The sequence below is a fragment of the Halichoeres trimaculatus genome, unplaced genomic scaffold, assembly GCF_033239565.1.
Source record: "Halichoeres trimaculatus isolate MK-OKI-2021-1 unplaced genomic scaffold, fHalTri1.1 fHalTri1_scaffold_14, whole genome shotgun sequence".
In the NCBI taxonomy this organism is placed as follows: Eukaryota; Metazoa; Chordata; class Actinopteri; order Labriformes; family Labridae; genus Halichoeres; species Halichoeres trimaculatus.
This window is the reverse complement of record NW_027437192.1, coordinates 14,080,371-14,106,283: the sequence shown is the minus strand read 5'-3', so window position 1 is coordinate 14,106,283 and position 25,913 is coordinate 14,080,371. Positions and strand designations below refer to the sequence as shown.

The 25,913-nt window shown below is 41.8% G+C and overlaps 1 protein-coding gene across 1 annotated transcript in view; it reads right to left on the bottom strand.

Moving 5' to 3' along the window:
* The window catches only part of znf704 (zinc finger protein 704), a 71,528-nt gene that overhangs the window by 35,365 nt on the left and 10,250 nt on the right, over nt 1-25,913 (bottom strand). The gene's annotated exons all lie outside the window — the stretch shown is intronic.

The window sequence follows — 25,913 nt, the reverse complement described above, 5'->3', positions numbered from 1 at the left end:
GCTGATGGCTAAAATGATATAGCTCTTGGGTTCAGGTCTATTGGAACCGTTTTGTTAACGGCACCATGACAACTGAGCAGGTAACCTTTGACCCCTATGGTTAGCACCTCACAGTAAAGGTGAGTTTGGCTGTGGGTAGCTACACATTAATAGCTCTCATGCTGGGATGGGTAACTGAATGGCCGAGTCTTCAGGTGATGTGTGCTAAGTGTTTATGTATGAAGAGAGCTGGAGGGAAGAGTACCAAGCGTTTAGCGAATGAATGAGTGTGTGTGTGTGAGAGAGAGAGAGAGTGTGTGTGCCAGGTTGATGTATATAAGTCCTGATTTCTCCTCATTTCACATCCATAAAAAGAGTTAACCCCTTGAGCGACAGACGAAGGAAAACACTCATCCGCTCCCTCCACTGCACTTCACCTTTGAAAATGTCTTTGATTGACACACACAGAAACACAGAAACACACACACACACACACACACACACACACACACACACACACACACACACACACACACACACACACACACACACACACACACACACACACACACACACACACACACACACACACACACACACACACACACACACATCAAGGCCAGGGTAGCATGCCCTAGATTTGCACTATAGGTTCGGGAGCCAACATACATCCTATCTTTTGGGCTTGGGGTAAATACACTCAAACACACACACACATGCACACCCCTGTGTTTATGCTATATACTAGTGCAGTAGCTTGGATGTCCCACTTATGTACCAGCCTCCAGGCCTGACACACACACACACACACACACACACACACACACACACACACACACACACACACACACACACACACACACACACACACACACACACACACACACACACACACACACACACACACACACACACACCACTAAGTGAGATCCCCTTAATCCAATATTACATTAGCAGCAGAGGAGAACGGCAGGTGGAAAACACACTGGGGGCTGGAAAACGAAAAACAACTGAGTGTTAGACACAGAGCGATGAGGATGAGAGACACTGATTAGAGAGGGCTGCTTCCATGCAGCATGTTTCTAGATTTCACTAAATTCTACTGATTTTAAGAGAATGAAAGAGATATCTGCTTCATACTTTAACATCGACTGAGTTTGTTTCAGTTCAGTTCTATATGACTTAGTTTTTCATGGTCGTGGTTGGATGTATTTCTTGTATTTATATTTTCTGAAGTCCTGAGCTAATCCTCTTTGACTGTGCTATCTCTGCATCTCTGCATGCCTCCTTTAGAGCTGAATGTACTCTTGAATCAAGTAGGTACCTTCAAAGACCAGTTTAAAGAAACTGTAAAACTCAAGCTACATAAAAAATGCTGTCTCCTATTCAGGGGCTGTTAGTTGCAAACACACCCTACAAGTGTTTACAAAGGGGCTTGAGAATGAAAGTGGGTTGATCTTTCACACTACACCCCACATTGTGATGATGAATATTAGTTTAAAACATGTGAATTCTGTTCCATTAAAGAGGCTGTGTGGATTACTGGGATTAAGACTCTGTTACCCATGAGCACTATCACCCACTGTTGTAGGAATGTGACTCTTGGAAATAACTGCATTTTTTGGAGGCAAATGAGCTGTAGTTAAGATTTTTTTTCATTATTAAAGACAATTTTTCACAGCCCAGTGCTCTGAGATGTGTCCGTAAAATGTAATGTTAGTAATTCCTGGTTATTTCCTACCAGGGCTCATCTACCAACTCCAACCTCACCAAGCAGAGCTAACATAACCTCAATCTTCATTATACTGACTGCCAAGTTTGAACAGACCACTGCAGAATAACTGCTGCATGTGGGTTGGAATAAACAATATCACAAACAGCTTAATCCTTTCAGTCTTTAGCTCATGCTCTGTCACTCTCCTGTTTGGCTTTCTTCTGCTCTTCAGTCCTTTTTAAATACAAAAGTTCAGCCCCAGTGTGTTCCATCACAACAAAATAAAAAAAATAAAAATAGTTTCAGCATAGAAAAACACTGTGCCTCTTTTCTAGGGGTGGGTACCTTTCAAATTTGAAACAATATGGTACATGGCAATCAGTACCGGTACTCAACGGTACCAGTTTTCGGTACTTTTTTTGCTTTTTTGTGGTAAAGAATATCAATTTGTTGAGTACTAAAATATCACATTTTTTCAATTTAACATATTTATTTCTTATCGCATAACCTTGCAATGCTGTGGTTATGTCCAGCATGGAAAATCACCAACTCTTCCACTCCCTCACAGTCACAAGGATACATTTAGGTACCTAAACATGGTACCTTTTGGTTTAACGTGAATCGGTACCCGGTACTTTCGACAGAATTCGGTCAGTACCTATGAAAGTAGCTAATTTCTGTACCCATCCCTACTCTTTTCACTGTTGATACTTTGGCAGCTGGTGTTGTCATGAGGACTTTCAGTCTGTCTGCCATAAATGGACTTGTGTTCGACCCGACCATGAGTAATGACGAACTGCATGTAGAAATAACATAACTAACTAATTTTAACCCTGATATTCTCATTTTAAGTTCTGGATTATAAACAGGCAAATTCAAAAATGGGACAGTTTCAGTGTTACTTATGAAGTCCTCACATGGCCTTTAAGGCGGTGCAGAAACTCTCATCACTTTAGCGATGAAGGGCGAGACGAACAAGGAGAAAGAGGAGGAATGTCACTGTTTGGTGCCAGGATATGCAGCGAAAGGGTCACATTTCTTTGCCACTGTTGAGTCACCAGCGTTTAGGTTTACAAAATGCTTTCTGCTGTTTACATTGGAGCCATATGTTGATGTTGTGTGATACTGAAGTGTGTTTTTGGCTTTTTTATCATTTATTCAAATAGCTGCTTGTATTTTTCTTGTTAAAATATCTTTATGAGATAGAGTATGAGTAATGTAAACATTAATCCATGTAACAGATGACGGATCACTGTTAAAATCTTGAATATTCCAACTAACTTTTGTACATTTTTAACCTTCTGAGTAGGGCTGCACGATTATCGCAATCGCAATCGCAATCGCAATGTCAGCACATGCAATTACGTAATCGCACAAGAGGTTATCGCAATCGCAATCGCAATCGCAATGTCAGCACATGCAATTCAGATTTTTCTCCATGGTAACCAAGCAAGTCTGTAGACTCATCATGACACAACTTTTTTTTATTAAATCGCAAGCACAATCGCAATCGCAATATTGTCCACCTAATCGCAAATCGCACCTTTTCCCCAAATCGTGCAGCACTACTTCTGAGAATAATGGAATCAGACCCAAGAATCAGTAGGATCCTGGAATAAACCAAACTACTTAAACCAAGCCAATCCCAACCCCAAACTCTGGGGTCTGTCTCCAAAAATAGATGAAATGCCATAATAACAATGAGTGTAATGTATGTAATATTAAAGACACATTTAGAATGCAAAGCATGATGATGAGGGAGACGGAGGAAGAAGGAGTCATAGGATGTGGGAGCTGGATAATAAGTTATTGTACAACACATTTACCTCCCCCCCAGCCACACACACACACACACACACACACACACACACACACACACACACACACTCACACACACACACACACACACACACACACACACACACACACACACACACACACACACACACACACACTCACACACATACACACACACACACACGTTCATAGAGTGATGGGCTTTCCCTGAATTGATGCTGTTGTATACCCTAATGAGCAGAGGGAATACACAGGATCTCACTGCTCCGAGCTACTCATTTGCCCTCATGTGACTGCACGTGTGTTTCTGTGTGTGTATGAGCGTGTGTGAGCAAATGTATCAGGTTCTGGGAGATGTTTATGTTTCTGTGCATAAGTACCGGCATGGATATCTGAATGCAGGCCGGTACATGTTGGTGAATCTGAATGTGTGTGAGACAGAGATAGAGGCAGAGAGGTTTGAGTCGGTGTCAGCGGTGAGGGGGTCGCCCATTGATGCAAACAAAGGCAGAAGCTATAAGAGTCGTGACGACCTTTAGAGTGTCTGGCTGGTAAATACCCCCACCCTTCTTTATTCTCCATCCTTCCTTTCCTCCGATTTCTTGCTCCCCATGTCTCCCCACCCTCTCCTCCCCTCTCACCTGTCTCTCTCCATCCCCCACCTCCATTTGTCTCCCATGTTGGATCAACAACACCGTTCATTATATGATGCAGCGCTGGAGTAAACAAAAGAAAGTGGCCAGAGGAGTGAAGTATCTGAGTGCTGTGTCAGAAATGGAGTAAATGAAGAGCCTTAGAGTGTGGAGTGGGGGAGAGAACATCAGAGGATGTTTTTCTGTCTGTCTCTGAGTCCCGGTCATGAACTTCTTCTCTTTTTAAAGCAGCCTTTACCAAGGCAGATGTAACAAGTCCCGTAGCTTGGTTCCCAGTCTCTATAATTTAAGATGTTGCATTCCATGTGCCACATCAAACAATAAAAAAAGTACTCATTGAAAAAAAAACATCTATACATCTATATTACTTTCCTCAAAGCATGTACAATGGTGACCGAAAAAAATGGAGGATATCATGTTTTCAGTGAAGTAACTACTGCAATCAGTCTTCATGACAAAGAGCATAACATGCAGATTTTTTGCAATTCATTTAATCTTTTAGCTTCTACTAAATCCAATTTGTGCAAATGGTGGAGATTCCATTAGAGACTACTTTAAAGCTCCTGTGGGGAACTTTCTGTTTGTACTGATTCTGGTGCCCCCCTGTGGATAGAGTAGTAGCTTTAATCTATTTTGCTTATCTTATTCCGTAAAGTTGTAAGAAGACTTTTTCAACAAACTGTCATTTACAGTCTCTAAGTTCTCACTGGTATTACTGGCTGTAGAAACTGGAAACACACTGAGACCTACCCCTGGGGATGATGAACAGCATTGAAAAATCACATTTAGAAATATTATGTTTTGTACAGTAAGACCAGTTTGCTTTTGAACATCACGTAATGGCATCACAACTATTTCAAGCTGTTTCATTGCTAGCTAAAAAACCTCTCAGAGGAGCTTTAAACCTATACCATGTGCACAATAAAAAGTAAACAGCTGATTATGATTGAACCATAAGTTAATATAGTTGTAGGAAACAAATATGAACAGCATCTCATACATGAATGCTCCAGATAGGATCATTTCCTGTTTACTAAATGGACTCCAGAAGTGAAGCCAAAAACATTTACAGCTCCCTCTATAGGCTGGCTGCAGTACACACCATGAAGCCTATCACCTTCTTGTAAACAAATGGAACTCTAACAATCTACAAAATTAAGACACACATATAAAACAAGGTTTGTCTTATTTTTTGCATACAAATTTTCATATTCGGCTCAATATTAACCTTAAAGGCTTGCAAAAGAAATCTGCAAATGTTGTAAAAATGTTGACTTGATGAGTTTCTTGAATAGGAATAAAGTCTTAAAACAAGAAACTAAACAAGTACATTCTTCTGACCACAGAGGCAGGTTTGTTAACTCTTAACAAGGAACTCAGTCATCATCATTTTTATCTTTTATTATCTTGAAATAAGACATTTTTCTGGACTTGTCAGTGAAAATGACTCATAAGAAGTCTAATAGGACATTTTTGACAACAAATAAGATGAGCAGTTACATTTCAGTTTTTGCAGTGAATAGTTGGTTCTCATAAGCAATTCTGTGTCTCTGTGTTTTTTATGTGTGAAAAGTTTATTTTTAAGAAGTAATATGATATCAAGACATGATTGATCGACAGCTCAGATGACTAATGGCTCATGCGGTGTTCTGTATCAGATTAGTAGTGGAGAGGAGGAAGGGTGAGAGTAAATGCTGCACATGTATTTGAATATCTGTGGAACTACAATGTATCCTGAGGATTTTTTTATGCAGTTTGTTGAGAATAAAAAAATGCTTGTGAGCAATTGTCATTTTCACAAACTATCCGAGATAATAATAACCTGTTCCCCGGTCTTTTGTTGCTTTAAATATTCTAGGCTAAAGAGCATTTTAATGGGAGAAAATTGCCTTGACTGACTGAAAGCATGTTCATTAAATGCCACCAAATCCTGCGCCAGAGATATCTGCACTAATCAAAGGTCTCCTTTGTTCATCTCCATCCAGGGATTGGACACTAAGGACTGGATGAACCTGTCCCCCTATACTACACTTCAGTTACCTTTCACCTCATCAGCGCTGTAAGTTTGTGTGTTCATTAGTGTTTAGTGGCCAGTCCAGTGGTGATAATGGGGGTCATAAGAGCAGCTAGAGGTAGCCTCAAATGATCCTTTCTCTCCGGCTGCCCTCTGGACACACACACACACACACTAAAACACACACATATAACCTGCCAATAAGTACCGTAAACCACACCAACATAAACACACAGAAGCACCCTTTTATCACCACTGACTTTGATTATAAACACTCTGCCTGTAACCACAGCAGACACACACACACTCACTCACACACGCACACCTTAAGCCTGTGAGCTCCCAGGGGAGCGATACACACAGGAGGAAGGGGGCCTCTTTCCCAATTACACCTCATAGAGTAAGGGGGGGTAGTGTGTGTGTGTGTATCAGTGTGTGTGTGTGTGTGTGTGTGTGTGTGTGTGTGTGTGTGTTTGCAGAGGGTGCTCATAAAAAGCCCTGGAGATTGAGCTGATGGAGGGCATTATAAAAGGCCTATCAGCTGGTCCAATCACCCCACACAGCCCCGAGGCAGGACAAAGGATCCACTCGCCACTCCAACATTTACCTAAAGGCCTTTTACTCACACCCCTCCCCCAGGTTTTTCCCTCACCCCCTCGCCCACCTCTTCTCATTTTTCCTCCCCGTCCCCGTTAATCCCCCCATTTCTGTGACTGTTAACCTTGACTCGCTCTGTAAAAGTTAAGTGGGATGTGGTTTTCCAGCTCTGCCCTTCTTTACACCTGCTGTATTTAAAGGTTGTTCTGTCACACTGGAGAGGAAGTGCCTCACCTATCGTCACCTGAAGAGTTAAACAAAAGACACAGAGAATCACTTATTAGTCTCACAAGCATGTTTGGATACCCTTTAGGGGATGAGACTCTCTTTAGTGAAATTGTGTTGGAGAGAAGAAAGACAGACACACAGGAGAGGGGGGTGGAGGGAGTATGAGGGGGGAAGAGTGTTTTGGGAAGGTCTCCATCAGGCGAGCGTTATCTCTGATTAATTTACTGCTGTGTGCAATGAGGATGTGACACTGAGCATGAAGACTCAGCCGTGACAAAAAAAATTGAAAACACCAAGAGAAGGAAGAGAGGAGGGAGGGATCGAGCCCACCCCTTCTTCTCTCTCCACTCTGAACCATGTCAACAAGTCCACACAAAGACTTTGCTCTGTTACACTGAGGCATGCATACAAGAGAAATGCTTTTGCAACTTTCTCTATATGAAGACCAAAACTGAACACTCAGATATTGTTTTGTGACAGGATTACAAATTTGGATGTGGGACCTCGAATCAGGACACTTGTTTTTTCCAAAAGCATGCAACATGTTAATCAATACAGGCTATAAAAAGGTTTACATGTTTTTTTATGCAAATCATGGCCTTGTTTTAAAGACTAACAAAATATTGCCTCCTCTGACGCAACGGCTAGCAACTGCACCGCTAGGGCTGCCTGCTCGCTTGCAGCCTGACAGGACATTCTCCATCATATCTGACACTTTGGGACAAAGAGGCATTAAGCCCTCGCTGCTGTGAGTGCAGGGCAGTAGGCAAAGGAAACACAAAGTGTGTTTATGTCCTTTTCAGAAGCCAGATTACTCAGAAGCACAAGACCCTGCTGGTTGTCAGAACGCACTTTCATGAGCAGCAGTAACCTGGTAACTATGAATCGATTTATTGAAGCAAAAGGTCAGAAAGCAGATTTCTCTTCAGTCTTGACGTGGTTGTGAGGCATGACATGCTTCCAGAGAAGGTTAGCCCTCAGGCAAACTGAGATGTTACCTATAAATAATCTATAACCAAAGAAAATATTTCCTCTGAATTCTACTTCATAATCAAAAAGTGCAGCTGTAGAGTATTTATCCTTATTTCTTTTAACAGGTGTGGTCATTTTAAGGGGTTTCAGTTGGTGTGCAGAGCTGTGGAGCTCCTTATCAACAGCCTGCAGGTCAGAGCTGACAGGAAACATGACGGGGCCAGGTGACAGACAGTCTTTGTTGAAATCTCATGATGAGTGCATCTTTAAAAGATGCAAAATGGACTTCAAAAAACACAGTAATTGGAATCTTAAAATAGCTTCTTTGTCTTTTTTAATGACTTTTTAGGCATTTTTTCCTTGGTAAATGGGACAGCTGATGAAAGAGAGAAAATGTAGGGAGCAGAGAGTCAGGGGTCAAACCAGCAAGTGCTGTGATGAGCACTGCAGCCTCTGTACATAGGGCACATGCTTAAAGTGCAAGGCTAGTGGCACCCCAAGCTAAGTTTGAGACTTAGGCCCTCCTCACACGAGGACGGCCCTGTATCGCCTTGGCGTCGGCATCAAAACATGTATCACTGTTTACACATCGTTTTGTACATAGGCTTGTGCATGACATGACAACGCAAAACTGTCGTCGGGTTGCCCGTCTAGTTCTGCTCCGAGGTGGATTCCACGTCAACAAGTGCTCATGCACCCGTAACATGCTGCGTCTCTGCATGAGCACTTGTTGTTGTTGCCATAGCTGGTGTTGTTCATGCTCTCTGAGAAAATGTTGATATAATAGTCGAAGCAATATTTGTAGCTGCTGGAACAATATCAGAATCAGTCCGCCTGCTGCCATTGTTATTGTTGTTGTGTGTGACAACGTGGGTTGGGGGGCGGGGAGTAGGAGGGGTGCTATGAGGTCACCGTCTTTTCCGCACTTATCTGTTTATACCAAATTCGGCATGAAGACGAATACGCAGATATCCACCTGCAGACGCGTTTTTACAAAAAAGATGCAGAGTCATGGACCAATACTCGTCTCCGTATGTCAATATCACTGGATCAATAGTTTATTTTACCTGAGTTATAGAAATTCGTACTCGTGTAAAGCCCACCTTAGGCTGTGTTCACACGACAACGTTTCTTCTGAAAACACTAAAACGCAGCGAAAACGCAGTGGAAAAACTCTGCATTTCCACGGAAAAGCCGAGGGACTGAAAATGCTGTAGTAAGCATGCCAGGCCTGCAGGTGGTGCTATAACTGTCTTGTCCAGAAGCAGCTTCGGGGAGATCTCCACCGAAGTAGAGTTGAGCCGATCATATGGTGTATTGGGGAGTATTAAGTGCAAAGGTGGAGCAACAGATGCAAATTTTGTATGAAGACAATCAGCAGATACAGCACATTGAGCAGCACAAGCACGGCACTGTAGTTCGTGACTATCGTAACAACTGTACTGTTGTCCTGTTCTATGCGCTCGTGTGAGGCGGAGTGTGACATCAGCGTTTGCAAAAAAAACCCGCCAGCTTGATGTTTACACGGTAATGGTGTAGGCAGCGTTCAGATAAATCTCACTCTGGAGAGTGTTTTCAAAAGTTTGCATTTTAGGTCTGCTGAAACGCAACAAAACTTTTGTGTTTCACTCTAAAACCGTTGTTGTGTAAACGGCCCCTTTAAGAGCACAAAAATAATATCTGCTATAAGGTATTTTCAGTTCTCATCCTGTTTGTGTGGTATGTTTTTAATATGTTTGTATTTAGTGCTGTAACCATCAAGTTCTTCAAGCTCAATATCCAATTCTAGTAGCAGTGACAGAGAGTGGAAAAAGCAGAAAAGATTCAGAGTCATTTTAGTGTTGCTGCTTCAAATAATCTGTTCCACTGCTCTGCTTTCATTACTTTATCTCCGTGTCGATCAGAGCTGCTCTCACCTTCTCTTCTTTGCTCCCAGCAGCTTTGGATAAAAAGTTGGAGTGTAAATTAAACTTTTCTCACAAGCTTTGTTGGCTTTTCATTCCTGTTGAATGTAAAACTAAATTGTGGCACTTTGAAGCAGTCAGTATTGAAAGGTACTGAAAAATATCAAATTGTGGCAGATTTCGACAACCTTGACTCCTCCTTACAGTTTTTCTTTTGTGTTTTTTGCAGCAAAATAATTCCCTGAATTCTTGTTAACAAAGACTAAACTTTACAACAAAAGAGAAACAGCCGCATGTGGATGGTAGAAAAACATTCAGCTTATGTTACTAAAATCAATAAGTGCACTACAAGCATACTCTTCTCCACACTATAGTAATGTAACTAGTTCCTCTTAAGCGTGTTGGTGACTTAAGTATGGCTTTCACCTTAGTATGCAGGCCAATTTCAACCCTCAAAAGGATTATTTGCTTCCAAATAAAAACCAGCATTACCACAGATAACAGCAGGAAACACAACACAAATAAAACCCTTAAGCAACAAAAACGTGGACTCTTGAGTTTCACTCCCACTGCCTGCGTACCTGTTGGTACGCCACACACGTCTCCCGTGCTAATTCTCCCTGAAGCCACACGAGAGCTGACAACATTTTCAGCCAGCTAACGCGCCAGTTGTCACTGAAGATGTGGGTCAATACTAGAGCGCATCTTCCCTCACGACTGCCTGCAACCACAATGTAAACAACAAGAAATCCAACTCAGATTGTAAACAACATAAAACACAGCAGGAGATGCTTCTTTCCTCTGTCTGTCTGTCTGTTATGTCATAATCACTGCTAAATGTGATGGTGTACCCATCATTAACCCTTCCTGTGGGGGTTAACCGCAAATGATTGGCATATTTGCATACATAATGAGGAATGTGTATGCGTGGGTGTTTTTTGTGGGTACAGAATCAGTATGTATGGTGAGAAACGGCGTGATAATTTATGTGAGTTATTAAACACAGCTTTTTCATGAATAATTGAATTTACCCAGTGGAAACCAACAATTGGAGTTTTTTTTTTTAGATTATTTTGCAACATGAAAAAGATTTAAAATTTGGGGGGAGCTTTGGCCCCAGAACTTGACACAAGTTGTTTGTCAAAGGTAGTTCACAAAAACAACTTGTGGTTGTCGCCGTTGATTTCATACGTTACAGCACCGGCACACAGCGCGGCAGTGGGCTCTCTCTGTCAGTCAGAGAAAAACACACACACACATATATACACACAAATAGCAGGCAGTGGGGAGTGGAGACAAAGGAAGAGAGGGAGGGATGGAGTGTGGGAGGGTAGGGGAGACACCGATCACGGGGGAACGAAGGGGGGAAAAATGAGCGGGAAAGAGGAGATGGAGAAAGCAAGATAGAGTACAGCAAGCCGGGGGAGGTGAAAGCAGGAGGGAAAGAGGGAGTAAAAGAAGGACAGGGAGGGAAAATGGAAAAAAGGGGCAACATTAGAGAGCTCATTCAGGAGGTGATGAGAGAAAAATGGACAAAAGAAGAAAGAAGGAAAAAGGAGTGGACAATGAAAGGGAAGAACGAGCTGCAAGTGGGAGGAAAGAGACGTATTTCCAACCACAGGGAGGCTCAAACTCTAATCTAATAGTATTTATTACACGTGCTGTTCTTTTCTCTCTATTGGATCAACAAAAAGTGACACAGCTTTCAAAATAAAATCCCTGCTGTAAGATTTGGACAGTACATAGAAAAAAAAACACAGCCCTAAATGTATTCAGACAGGCTGACACCAGGCTTTAACTAACACACCACATGGCATAAGTCAGCAGAGGATAAACAAAATGACTTCCTTAAGATAATCTGTTATTGTGTGGGAGTGTGTGTTGTTAGAGTTAAGTAGAGGAAGCTATTTTACTCAACTTAACCAACCCTTGTGACAAAGACCCACTGCAGAGCAGCTGAAGGAAGCACCCATGTTTACATAGATGTCAATGGGAGGTCATGAATTATGCATGCTATATGGAGAGGCATAGCTGTGTGTGTGTGTGTGTATGTGTGAGTGTGTATGTGTGAGTATGCATTTCATGTTTGCAGACTTAAACTGAAGAGAATGCTTTTATGTGTGTGTGTGTGTGTGTGTGTGTGTGTGTGTGTGTGTGTGTGTGTGTGTGTGTGTGTGTGTGTGTGTGTGTGTGTGTGTGTGTGTGTGTGTGTGTGTGTGTCTAATAGGGGTGTTGTGTTTCCCTTCATCAAGACTGAGTGCCTCGAATGCCTGCAAGAGAGAAAATAAGAGAGGAGTCTTTAACAAAAAGAGAAAAAGAGGGAGAGCGAAGCCTCTGGTAAACACATCAATTTTCGGCTCATATGAGGTAATGCTGCCAAAGCTACTATGATCTACACACACACACACACACACACACACACACACACACACACACACACACACACACACACACACACACACACACACACACACACACACACACACAACAAAAAGTTCTGCAGGCAGCCTTCAAGTTTGGCAGAACACTCCAGTCCCACCCGACCCAAACCCTGAAAATGAGTGCACACACACACACACAGAACGAGAAAGTTCGACTCGCATGGGAGCCGAGTTCGGCATGTGGAACCCAAATCAAAACAATAACAAGCTCGTCTGCAGATGCTGGCGGCTCACGTGACCGTAGCAACTGACTCCCATTGTTTACAGGACAGGGAGGGGAGGGGAGGGGAGGGGAGGGGAGGGGAGGGAAAGAGGGGAGAGGAGGGAGGTGACAGATCTGTAGTTCAAGCAAACTGCTGCCTTGTTCATATTAACAGATCTATGGCGGTGTGTGTATGTGTGTGTGTTGAGGAAAATGAGAGACAGGGGGTTGAGGGGGGTAACTGTACCAGCTGTCTTGTGAATTCCAACGGCATCACCGATGTGTCCACCTACACAGGCACAAACACACCAACACACACTTTGCATCAACCCCCAGAATGACCAAACTGTTCTTTAAGGCATCAAGAAAGAACGTTTTAAAAAAGCAAGGCAGTAAAGAAGAAAACTCCCTGATGACAAAGAGAGAAACAACGACAAAGGTTGAAAGAGAAAGCGAAGAGAGAAAGAGAATGTTACAGGCGCTTCCCTGCCGTGAAGAGATGCACCAATCGAAGGTTCATCTTGTTTGAAAGGCTCTATGAGTTGTGAAAAAGGCCAATTAGGATGTTTATGAAGCAGATGGGGTCCACGGTTTAAAGTTTGGCAATTTTAGCACCACACGAGGGGGTTTATGCATTTCAAGGCTTTTAAATGTCATGATGATTTCTGAGGGGGAATCACAGGGGCAGAAGCAGCAATAATGAAAGGCAGAAATTTGAGAGGAGCAAAGCGACTGGACGAATACAAGAGGGATCCAAAATGTTTTCAGGAGTTTTTTTTCCACAATATGAAGCGGGGTGCTTTAATCACTGCGTGAGATACGAGAGAGGTCGACTGGAAGCAGCTGCTGTCTTTACATTCGAGGCCAAGTGTGTGAGCCGGAACCAAATACATGATGGATCACTCTGTAGATTTCTTTAAGAAGAGTCTCTTATTTACTGTTCAGGTCTGCTGCAGCTTTAGATCTCACTGCAGACACCAAAGACCACTGAGTCCTCTTATTGGATTATGGAGTAAAAGGATATTCCACTGTTGTCCTCCTCGGGAACTATTTATGTAGATCAGCCCTGGCAGATGGCTGTTGGATGTCAGACTAACAAATGGCTAACTTTCAATTAACTTTATCGCTCCCTCCTCACAACATAAGGTCCTTTTTGTTGAGAAAGACATCTGTGGCATAGTTTGGACTAAATGTCTGGCTTATTTAACTGTGTGGTGGATTCTATGATGTTGTGCAAATTGCCAACTGTTGCGATCCTGTCAGATAGCCAAGATGCTGTTCCTGTCAGAAAGCATGATACCCGCCAAGAAAAACAAGATCTGTGCTCAAACGTCCTCAGATGAACGTCACACTATCACCACTCTGAGTCTGTATGATTGCTGCATGTGTGAAAATGATCTTTTTTGCTCTCTTGGAGGTGAAATTACAAGCCACTGTGCTAAACACATTACAGCCTCTCCTGTGGTGTAAGTATCTTTCATGCATCTGTTAGTCCAGAAGGTGGTTTCATACCACATCTGGGAATTAACACGAGTGAAGGCATCATGTTTTTTAATCATTACTCAATTGGGGGTCACACAAAGGCATGTTTTAGTCCTAACTGTTACAGCTATGTCCGTTTTCTGTGATGAATCTTGTGAAATTTTCCTTTGATTGGTCTCCCTTGACTATTTCTAATAAATGCTAACAACCGCAGACACTTCATACCAATCTGTGTACCAGGTTCTTTTAACTTCTTTGAAAGAGGGATTAAAACTTGAGAGTCAACAGTTTCACTCAGGAACATTTCGTCCTTTTCTGTCAAACAGCTAATCTGCTCATAATTAGCATCCTCTCGTTATCAATAACTCTGTCTACAGTTTGCTAAGAATACGCTCTGTTTATTGGTCCGATGAATCATCTGCAAATACTGGAATTATTATTTTATATTTTTCCAGTTCTCATTTCAAGAAAACACTTTTATTTGATTAAAACAAGCGATAAAACTTGCTTCCATTCACTTCTTAACAAGCTCTTACTTTCTGACACAGCAGGCAGTGATCTGTTAGTACATGCCAAGAACAAAGATAAGCGCAGTTAAAGTTAGTTTTCAAATATAACTGAGGGTTAAAGTGGTGTCACCTGTGTTGATGTCTGGCAAATGTAACTCATGAGGTTATATTTGTGCCACCAGAAACTGAATTTGAATTAAAATATTGAATTTGAAAAAGCATGATGTGTAATGGAATTTAATGTTTTGAAATTGAATTTATTTTTTTTATTTGAAAGTGTATTTTACCTATGAAAATTCAACTTTTTAAACTTTAAATTCAAAAACACAGAATTAAATTTCAATTCACAAAAGGCAGAATCAGTTTTACAATTCAATTTCAATTCAGAGCGGCAGCTGAATAATTAGGTTTGATATCACATACACGTGGTTGTCTGTCTACTATGTTGCCCCGTGATCAACTGGCGAGCGGTACCGCCTCTCACCCAATGACAGCTGGGATAGGCTCCTGCACCCGCCCCGCAACCCCGAAAGGGATAGCCGGTATAAAAATGAATGAAATCACATACACGGCCCTTTTGTCAGCGCAAAACAACTGGAACACCCCCTGAGGTCGGATTTCCTACTGGGAACTCGGAGGATCCTCACCACGCACGAGTTAACAATTGAAGATGGCTGCCCCCCATTCTAAAGAGTTATTGAGCTCCTGTAATAATCAGTTTATAAGCACTTTCGACAAATGTTTGTAACACTAAATCAATAAAGCTATATCCATGTTAGATAGAACGATACCTTCATTTAAATAAGATAAAAAAACTCAAAGGACAGCTTGTAGGAGTTTTTTTTTCTTTTCTTTTTTCTTAATACATTGTTGAAAGATCTGATCGGGAAATTTCGGCATTTCCTCAAAATAAAAAAATGGAAATCGGATCGCGAGCAAAAAAAAACGTGATCAGGACATCCCTAATCAACACTAATGCATCAGTACAATTGAGCATTCTAAGTTCAAACAACTATGTAAAGTTGATGAGAAGAAAAGAAAATAATTAAAGGTACATTGATGTGGACTACCCCCCACACTTGGGGGCAAAAAATGCCAATGGGGACTCTTCTTACCACAAAAACCAAAGAAATCCTGTGTCTCAGCATCCAAAAAAACCTTGCATTGCGAAGCAGGATCAATAATAGCATTGGGAAAAATCCCTAAAAAGTGGTCTTGATGATGAAGAGGCATGAAGCAGCAGTAGCCCTAGCTAGACTTAGTGTCAAAAATCTTAGGAATTCTTCAATTAGTCATCGGGAGGAGGTTATTATCAGTTATCACAGTATCGGTGAACAAAAAATCCCAACTAAAATGCTACAACTGCTCTAATACACTAGTGAGTGTTGAAATCAGTCTCAATATTGCATAAAGGAATCTGAGGACAAGTGGGAAGATGTAAAAATTGCCTGAGTAGCGGCACGAACCAACATTTGTAGGGAAGGCAGGAACACCTGTTGTCTGACCTGAAATGGCTCAGAGGGGGGCGGAGCTTCCAGCATGTGTGATAGAGAGAGATGCCACTGGTGAGTAATATGGCAGGGTTGATGTAGTCATCATACAAAACCACGAGGCACATTGCACTTGTGCGTTAACATCCCTGCAAATACATACATACCAGAATAAATGCACACAACAAGCGAGTACTCTGATGAACAGATGGCCTGAATGATACAAAAAAAGACACTAAACTGTTTGGCAGTTGCAGAACTCGCAGCTTTTTTTCCACATTTCAGTCCAAGTCCAGAAGACAGACTCTCATCTGAGGGACCCTTTGGGAGGATCACATTGTTCCCTTTTAAAATATGTGTCAGCATGAAACTGGGGAGAGTTGCTGAAGCACACAAAAGCAGATTTGTTGGATCGTGTTTTTTTTCTCGAACAGATACAGCCTCTGAATCGATTAAAGTGGGCCCCTCATGACAAATATGTTCCTCCCCTGTGCTGATATGTTCTAATGCTGGATGGGCCTGTCTTTGGATTTAATTTGCACTTATCTCTTGGATTATGAGGAGGAATAATTAATGTGCTCATGCAAACTGTCATGAGCAAAGAAAGGAAGCCATTACAACATCTGGTCTTCAGAGCAGGCCCTGCCGACGATAAGTAAGTTGAAGTGTCATCCAACGATGGCTAACAAACATACACATTTGCACACGCACGCGCACACATGTCACATAAGGGCACCTCCACCCTGCCTACGCCCCTCCCTCCGTCACGCTGCGCCCACTCTGCTAAACAGCGATAAAATTGATGAGCGACACTCAAATTAAAACGGGGCTACAATTATGACACCCTCATGCCGTGCTCTTAATTAGTACATCTCCATTTTAATTAATAAAGCCTGTCAGCCTGACGGATATCAATAATTCAGTACAGACAGGTCAGTGGAGCCTCTAAATTGATGGCCATAATTAGAAATGATGTGAGGAGAAGGTTCGTCTGCAGGGCTGGGTTTGTTTTTTAATAGGTTACACTTGAGAGGCACATCGGCTCCCTGCTGTGTCACTTTGTCTTTGCCCCAAACCAAAACTTTGCCTTGGTCCATGCAGTGATATTAATATTAAATTAAAGGGGGAGGTGCGCAATCTTTTCACTTATAACCTAACTGCTGCACATTTTTTCCTCTAAGATGTGTTTTCTTTATGTGATGTTTTCTGTTTAAAGTGTGACTCTAAGAATATTCTAATAAAAAAAAAAAGATCAAACAAGAACTGAATGAGCTGCAGATTACTTGGCTTCAAATGGCTTTATAGGAAAACAGGTTAAATGGCTTCATTTTACAAGCAACATAAAAGATAAGTGATCCAATAAAACGATAAAGGCATTGATGCAGCTTAAGTTCTGCCAGCATATGAATAAAACTACCAACACTGCTGCCACACTTAACATGTGAGAGGCAATGTTTAGTGAGCCTGACTCAAGGGCTCCTCTGCTTTGGGTCAATCCGTCTGGACTAGAGCCCGCCGATTATGCCTGTCACCGATTAATCAACATCGGCCAAAATGTAGTTGATTATAAAATTTTTTGCTCAGCGGAGATTCTGTCGCTCCTGCTCCTGTGTGTCTGTGTGTTGGGCTGCACACTGCCCGAGTACCCGCCCCCTCTATCCACCATTATCTAATGTAAGACTATAGAATGACGTTTTAACATTGTGTGAGTTGCTCATTGTGTGTTTACAGTTTGACTTTTTTTTCCCACTTACTGTGTTTAAAGATTGACTTGTTTATTTAAGGTGTTTACAGTTTGACTACTTTATTATTGTTTACAGCTTGTTCTTATTTATCATTCGTTAACACTACAGTTCTTATGTTGACGGTTTTATGATTAAAGTTTGTAATAGTGTTTGTCTCTGTCTTGAATCATATGGGTATTATAATAATTTGTGTTTATATACAGTATATATCCTGTGTATATCAATGAATTTATTATATATATCATCCGATATATCAGATATTGGTCGATATATCGGATATTGGTCGATGTATTGGATATCAGCTTTTTTTTTGCCCCCAGTATCGGTATCGGCATTGGCCCCAAAAATCCGATATCGGTTGGGCTCTAGCCTGGACATGAACACAGCATTGCATGTGCAGAGATAAAGATGCTAAATTGAAAAACTATGTGATTTTATTATCAAACAAATTAATATTTATTACCATTTAAACACACACAAAAGTACTGAAGTACTGAAAATTGGTACTGATAAGTACCGGTACCAATTGCCTAGTACCAGGCTTTGGTACCATTATGTTTCATATGTAAAAAGAGGGATGGTACCATTCACATTTGAAACGATACAGTAACAATGCTAAGTCTCCCATATTGCTTCTTTTTTTTTTTTTTTTTTTTTTTTTTTGCAGTGGTCTGTTTTCTTCAATTTGGTTGACATCACTTTTATTACGCTCCTAGTTTTTAACACCCCCTGATTTTTTGTGCTTTTCTTTGCCATTGACTGCTTAGCCATTGGCCATCAATCTAAAGTTTGTGCTCATAAACTGAAGGTAATACTTGTAATGAGACAATTTTGGATAATGGAGTAAAACTATGTCCAGTTAGAGATGCTGGATGGAGACAGTTTCTACACTGAGTTCTTAGATGACGCTGTTGTCGTCTGGTGAGCAGACTTTCACATGGTCTGTTAGTTAAACCACTGGCCAGAAGTGAAACTCTCACTTTGTATAGAAGCAAATGGATGTTCCTGATACTTTCACCACCTCATTAGAGCTTGTTTGGACACAATGTGCGACACTTGACACTACCGTCAATTAGTACCACCTCGTATGTACCACAGATCCCCATAATGCACGTCTGTCGATAGAATCAATTAGAGCTTTTTTGTCCTGTAGCTCTCTGTGCCATCAGTCCATTAAAGCTGGGGACTATGGATTAGTCTGAGGCAGTGGAGGGCCAGCCCGGTCCACTGTCACATAAACATTGGCTGTGAGGGGCTTCACTGTGTGTTATGGAGAACACACAGTGAATTATTGAACACACCACTACCTTAAAGATACGACGGCAGCAAATGTGGGACAAATTAGCATGTTAGTGACATTTCCTCTGCAGCTTTAGATTGATTCACTCGTTGATTCATGAGATTGTCGCTGTCAGGCCGATACATTTTGTTACGCTCCCTTGACAGCCGCGTCAAGTGTTCAAACTCCTGAGGAGCAGCGTTATGTTTATATAAGACATCAATAACTGCAGATAGTTTGTTGATGATGGCTTCAAAATGAATGTCACACATGATGAGTCAATTCCACTGCTGGTGTCAGAGCAATCAGCGTCAACTTTTAGGGTGTCAGATTTAGATTAAGTGCGAGCATTGCTCACTTTGTTTAAACAACATACAGTGATCTCATCACTCAGAGCAGAAATGCTGTTTGGGTTCCTCATAACTGATGTTGTAATTAGCCTGCCAGATGTACTGACTTTCTAGTATCTCAGCAGTTGTTTTGCTTTTACAGGGAATGCGTAATTGCTGGATGGAGACCACAACAACAACAACAAGCATTGCCTGCCACAGTCCAGTGCTTTGGAAAAAAAACTTAAGTGATTTAGACCAACTGTCCTCTAATCCACGCTTTACCATTCCCCAACTCGCACTCGCTGATATTCACAACGCTTAATTAAAGAGCCGATTTGCATATAAATTTAAACTCACAATTGCTCTCCCGCTGCATCACAGGTGGTCGTTTTCTCAGGAGCCAGAACGCAGAGTGAGCCAACGTGGTCTGACTCCGTGTAGCTCCCACCAGCATCCCCAGATATCGACAAAGAGCGAGCGCTTTGCCTTTGATTAGTCTGTGAGCTACAAATCTAAAGCAGAGAACAGCACGAGGCAAGGGAAGGAGAGCATTGATACTTCGACAATTGTATCTGAGGTTAGAGATTGAGGCGGTGTTTGAGTCCAAAAGAAGACGGTGATGGAGCTGTACCCCATGGATGGTGTTAAAGTTATTCACATAATGTTTAATGAGACGCTCCCACAGGAACATTCTTCATGCACATAGGTGCTTTTGTCATTTTCCTCTTCACAGAGAAGATCTCATTTTCTTCTATTATCCTGATTATACTTCCCTCAGATTCGTATTACAGCCATGCGCACAATAAGAAATGTGTAACCTTGACTAAAATTGGAGCATAATGCAAGTTAAAGCACATTTCCTGAGGTAGTTTCTTCACTCTCAGAATCAATTTCGAGATATTACTGATCCTTTTAAAAACACCTGATTCCAAGATATGACGGCGGACTCTTTAACCTCACATAAGCTGGACTACAAGCCCTTTGGGTTGTTCTTAAACTAGGATTAACAACAACATCAGGCAAACCCTATGGTGGCTTCAGGACATTGACACAACCTGTTAGGATGAGCTCATGCTGGCTAAATCTGTACATTTATTTAAATCCCTTTTTAAACCTGCCCTTAAAACCATCTGCATTGATCGTGTTCTGCTTCACATCAACTCATAGCTTCATTTTCTGCGCCCTACATCACAGGCAGCAGTGTTTTGGAGAATGAATACTGTGTTCGGATTTAGAACTAGTACTACTTTTAGCTCTTGCACACAGTTTTAAGGAAGACTGGGAGCCGTTGGTGTTGTTCAAAAAAGCAAGGATCCGATGAAACACATGTTGAGCAACATCCTCTTTTTAAAAATAAGAGCACGTTTCAGTCAGATATTTTTATCCGTGTGCAGTTAGGCTGTTCAGACACCGTTTTACAAGACATTTCACTCAGAAAACTCAAGTAAGTAAGTTGTAGCAAGGAAGCCGTCAGTGTTCGATCAGATAAAAGTACGCTGGGTCTGAGAGTGAAGGAGTGAATGAGGAAGAAAAAGAGATCATGAGAGCTCTCTTTTCAGATGGTAATCGCATGGTTTCTGAACTCCGCTGGCATCCAAACCAGGAAAACTGTTTTCTTTGGCAAATGCTGAGTATCTCTCTCCCTCCTTCTCTCACTCACTCTTTCTTTGTCTCCCTCTCTCTGGAGAAACCAGAGTACTCTCTTGCACACATGCACGGCCCGTCCTCCCCTCCTTTTCCCTTCTTTCGAAACTCAAACCTCCCTTGCCACAAACACAAACACATTGTGCAAAAAGTAGCAGTACGAGAGTGTTCCAAAAAGTGAAAACTGACCATAAAAACAAACAAAACCACCAAGAAACAAACAGAACATGTAGCCACGCCACTCTGTCAAGAGACAAATGCTAATGTGACAGTTTTTTAGGGCCTCTTTTTTTTGCACAGGATGGGAGTGTTTGGCGCTGATCCACGTCAGAGTTGGCGGATGCACCAGGCTCAGAGTGTGGAACACATGGTTGGCTCAGAGCAGTGAACTGGGTGATCTGCAAACACACTGATCAACAATAAAAATCATTAACAATAACAAACGCTTCGTCTTTGGCACGGGATTGATTTTGAAATCTGTCCCATTCAACCACTACCAGCACTTTTAGTTTTATTTACAGCGACGTGGAGCGATCTCAATAAACTACACTAAATGTGGTCATTGTACTGGACTGGGATGTGAAAAAGAGAAATACAACATCAAAAAAGGGTCACTGAGAGGTCGAGCATTTGTCAAAGAAGCGCGTAACCTCGGATCACGCTAGACATAAACTGGCCGGTGGTGGTCTTGAGGGGAGAGGCTTTTGAACCCCCAGATCTGTTGTTTTTAGGTTTTATAATAATAAGCCGAGCACTCTCTTGATTTCCCCTTCAACTAAGGTTATACTTCACTTCCCCTGCTAGCAATTAGTCTCAAGAACGCTATTTGTCAAAAGCCAAGCCATTCGTTTCCACTGGTCTGCCCCCGCCAGCTCTTGTTACAATTGACTGTTTCCTGCGTGGAGAAAACATAAGCCCGCGGAGGAAGGAGAAGGCCCGGCAGCTGGCTGAGACCACACTTTGACAATGTGCAGGGATGAAAATTGACTGAGGAGGAATCAGGGGATAAATGCGTCATAAATATGTTGGTTATCTGCACCAGGAGAAATTCCGACTTTTTTTTTCAAATGTGTCACATCTAAAGATTTCAGAAAACAGCTCAATCACTTAATAACACTTATTGATTTTTGCAGCAGGCTTTGACAAAATGCCGGCAAAGTAAATGTGCTGTAAACAAATCTGATGAAGGTGGGGACTCGATAAAGCACTGAGACCCTGGCTTCCCTGACAGAACCTTAAAATGTAGCAACACAACCCCCTGAGGTCTAACATCTATTCGACAGTATGTCATTTTTCCTCTATTTTTCCAATGATTGGAGACAAGGCATCGGGGGTACTTCAGTGACTCCCCGCTGAGGTAAGAAAACCTATTCTATCTGGGTTACAAGGGACTCGGAGAGCCATCAAACAGCCAGACATTTTCTCTGTAAATCACCAGCATGCAGGGGAACTTTTGAGAGTGCAATTAACAACCTCAAGGTCAGACTTCTCCAGAGAGTTAGCACTGAAAAAATCCTCAGGCGTTTTCTCTCTCCTCGCTCTCGTTTGCTGTTATCCTCTCGGCTACACATGCTCTCTCCATCTCCTCTACCCCTCTTATCCTCCTCTCCACACACATTCATTTCCTCCTCTCTTTTTCCTCCCTAGCCCCCTTCTTCTTCTTCTTTTTTTCACCATGCCTTCAAGCCTCTCTCCCTCCCCTTGTCTTCATTACAGATAAACGTAACTCGGAGAACGGTGGCGACACCATTTCTTCCCCAGAGCGGTGCAGGGATGAAAATCAGTCGCAGGTGTGCAGATGATGAGAGCCATGGATCTTAATCTTAAGGCAATAATGCTGCTCTGTGCGCTGAAGAGATTTCTACAGGGGTATCATTCCTGCTCCTGAGATGAACTTTCCATGTTCTTCATTGTGTGAGTCCACTTTATGAATTGGACAGAAATGGGTTATTTTTTTTGGAAGTCTCTGGTCTTTCAGTTTGGTTTGATTCGGCACTCGACAAGCACAATAGATCCTTGGGTTTTGAGGAGCAGGCTTTGAAGTGCTACACACAAAATAATTAGATGTCAAGTCTGTGCTCTTGGCTGGAGATTGGACTTTTCATTAACACATATAAAGGCCTGATGCTAAGAAGGGATGAACTGACTGACCTTTAACTATGAGGACATTACAAAGAAAGAAACATGCAATAAGAGCAAAGGATGTAACTCCTGACCACTGCAGAAACCTGAGGACTCTTTATTCTTTTATCACTTATCAAAACTAAACTGAAAGTCACTTTTTTAACTCTTAAACAAAACAGGAGGATACTATATAGAAGATTAAAATAGAGACGGACAGGGTTATGTAAACACTGCAACATCTGCAGATGTTATGCAAAGAGCACATACCTACATATATACACAACCCTGGATATGTTTGATATTTTCAAAGGCCTTCATCTCCCTAAACATCGATTTTACATATCTGTTTAATTCACCTCTACCTGTCAGAGATGACTAATCTGGAGGGATATGATGCTCTATTTCTGGCTGCAAGAGCAAACAACTAAGTGTCTTTGTGTTTGCAAGTCAGTGAACAGAAAACCTTCCTTATCTCCCATTCTTTGGTTTAACCATTTATGACCTACCATACCAAATCTGCTGGAGCATGCATGTGTATATGCTTTAGTGTAATTTTTGGCATAAAACATTTGCTATACATCAAAACAACTATTGTATCCCAAATGTCAGACTAACTTAATAAATAATACAGAAATGTCACAGCATATAGGAAGCAATGAGAGCAACTGCAGTCTGGATAAAATTTGGTTTATGAGGTGCCCTTTAATAATTAAAGGTAGCGTGTGCAGGATTTTCCTAAACAAATAAAATGTAAGCTTTTACGGGAGTAATCCTACTCAATCGTCTCCTACTGGGCTCTATACATATGTGTTGGTGTCAGTGTCTGCCTCAACCCCTTCCTCATCCAGCCTGTGAGATGATGTTTTGGTTGTATCAGGTATCTGGTCAGAAAATAAGCATGGTTAAATCGGCCAATCATAGCATGCCCAGTGTGGATGATTGCGAGTGGAAGCTAATCAGAGAAGCTACAATGGTGGACGTAGCATGGAGGAAGACAGCCACAACCAAAGTGAGACAAAATGCCAAACAGATAAAGCTTGTTCCTAAAAGAGGGTGAAGCTTGGCTCCACTTTCATTTGATTTCGGGCACTTGGAGAGCAGCTTGGGATGAAGAGCGACGCCAGTTGGCATTCAGCTAACCAGTTATGTGTAAGATACCCATGATTAGCTTGTGCTAACATGCTAAGTCAGGTGCACAGCTCTCATGTCTGGTACTGATCCAAGCAGGAGGAGCACAGTTTGAATTTGTATTTACTGACAACCCAGCACAAAAAGCAAGTAAGTACATCAGAGCTAAGTATGTGGGTTGGGCCCATGAAAATTTTGCCAAATTGTTTCTGCTACTCCAGGATAGAACAAGTTGGGTCCTATCACAAGGTTTAGGGCAGAAATTACCCCTACAGCAGTGTTTTTGTGCAGCAGAAGCCCAGGGCACTCGCATTAAAGACCCCCTCCCTGCTCGTCAGCCGGTTTCCTCTGCATTCAGACGGGACCATTTTTTACTTGACCAAAAACACAAACAAACGGACTCCCACCAAAAAAAGTCTGATATCGGTCTGCATTCACGCTTTATTTAGAGAATTTTCAGCGCGTTACTTTCACACAAAAACACCGCTAAATGAGGCTCTAGTTCTCATCGTGTCTCTTCGTCCTGGCAGACTACCTGTGTTTGTTTATATCTGGCATGCTGCGCCCAGACTGATACACTAAGCAGCGAGCGCCGTTTTACAATACGATGAGAACTAGAGCGAGATATCGAGATATGATTCTTAAACCAGTGGACATCCCATAACTCTACGGTCTGTGGCCAAACTCTATCCTACAAGTTGTCACACAGTGAGACATTTTCAACTTTATTTGCCTCTAATAGACCCTAAAACAGACTGCATCTTTTACACCAACGTGACACATATTTCAGGTTTCAGCGTATTTCTACAATGTTCAAATGGGAAAAATAAACACTTTAGCTTGCAGCTTTTACAAGGTCAAGGTTGCTCTGTATCATCATTATTGTGTGTTTAGAGTGAAATGTGATTTATAAGACATTTCCCATGGCTTTCTTCTTGTCAGCTGGTCTCATTAGCAGGATAAACAGCAGCTCTTGTTATAAAATGATCGTCCCTGAGTCAAGGCATCTAGCTGAACTTGGGCGAATGCAGAGAGATGATCAATAAGCCATTCCACAATAACCATAGAGAGATATCAATATTATAGCCACCCATATGCAGGGGGAGGGTAATTATGGAGGGACAGGTGTAAAACTTCAGTCTAATCCATGGGATAGATCCCATTTAAAAAGAGATTTTTCCTTTTAATGGGCAACAAGAGAGCTGAAAATCAATGATTCATCAGCAAATAACTATTAAATTTAAAGCAGGGCTCAGGGTGCGGTGATAATGTGGCTCCAATAGGCGACTTTTACTGTACTTTTCAGCAAGTTGCCATTGATTGGTCTCCTCCAGCCGCACCAGGACGAGTAATGGGGAGTGATATTCGATAATAAGTGCAGTGCTTTACAAGGTATTAGTGTTTCACATTTATTAGGGAGAGTGTTGTTGCTTTATTAGATGGCTCTTTGCTGCCATGCACTGCTGCCTATTAATGTTTAATTGCCCCATTGTGGACCAGCTTCTGCTGAGGATTATGCTGACCATCTCAAAATAATATTTGTGTTGCAAAGAGAAACGGCTGAATGTGTGAGGGAACAGCTCATGCATCACAACATAATAATTCATTTGTAAAGAGCCCTTTGTTACAAACTGAAGGATCAGATGGATTATTCAACCCACTTTGGATAAAACATGAAA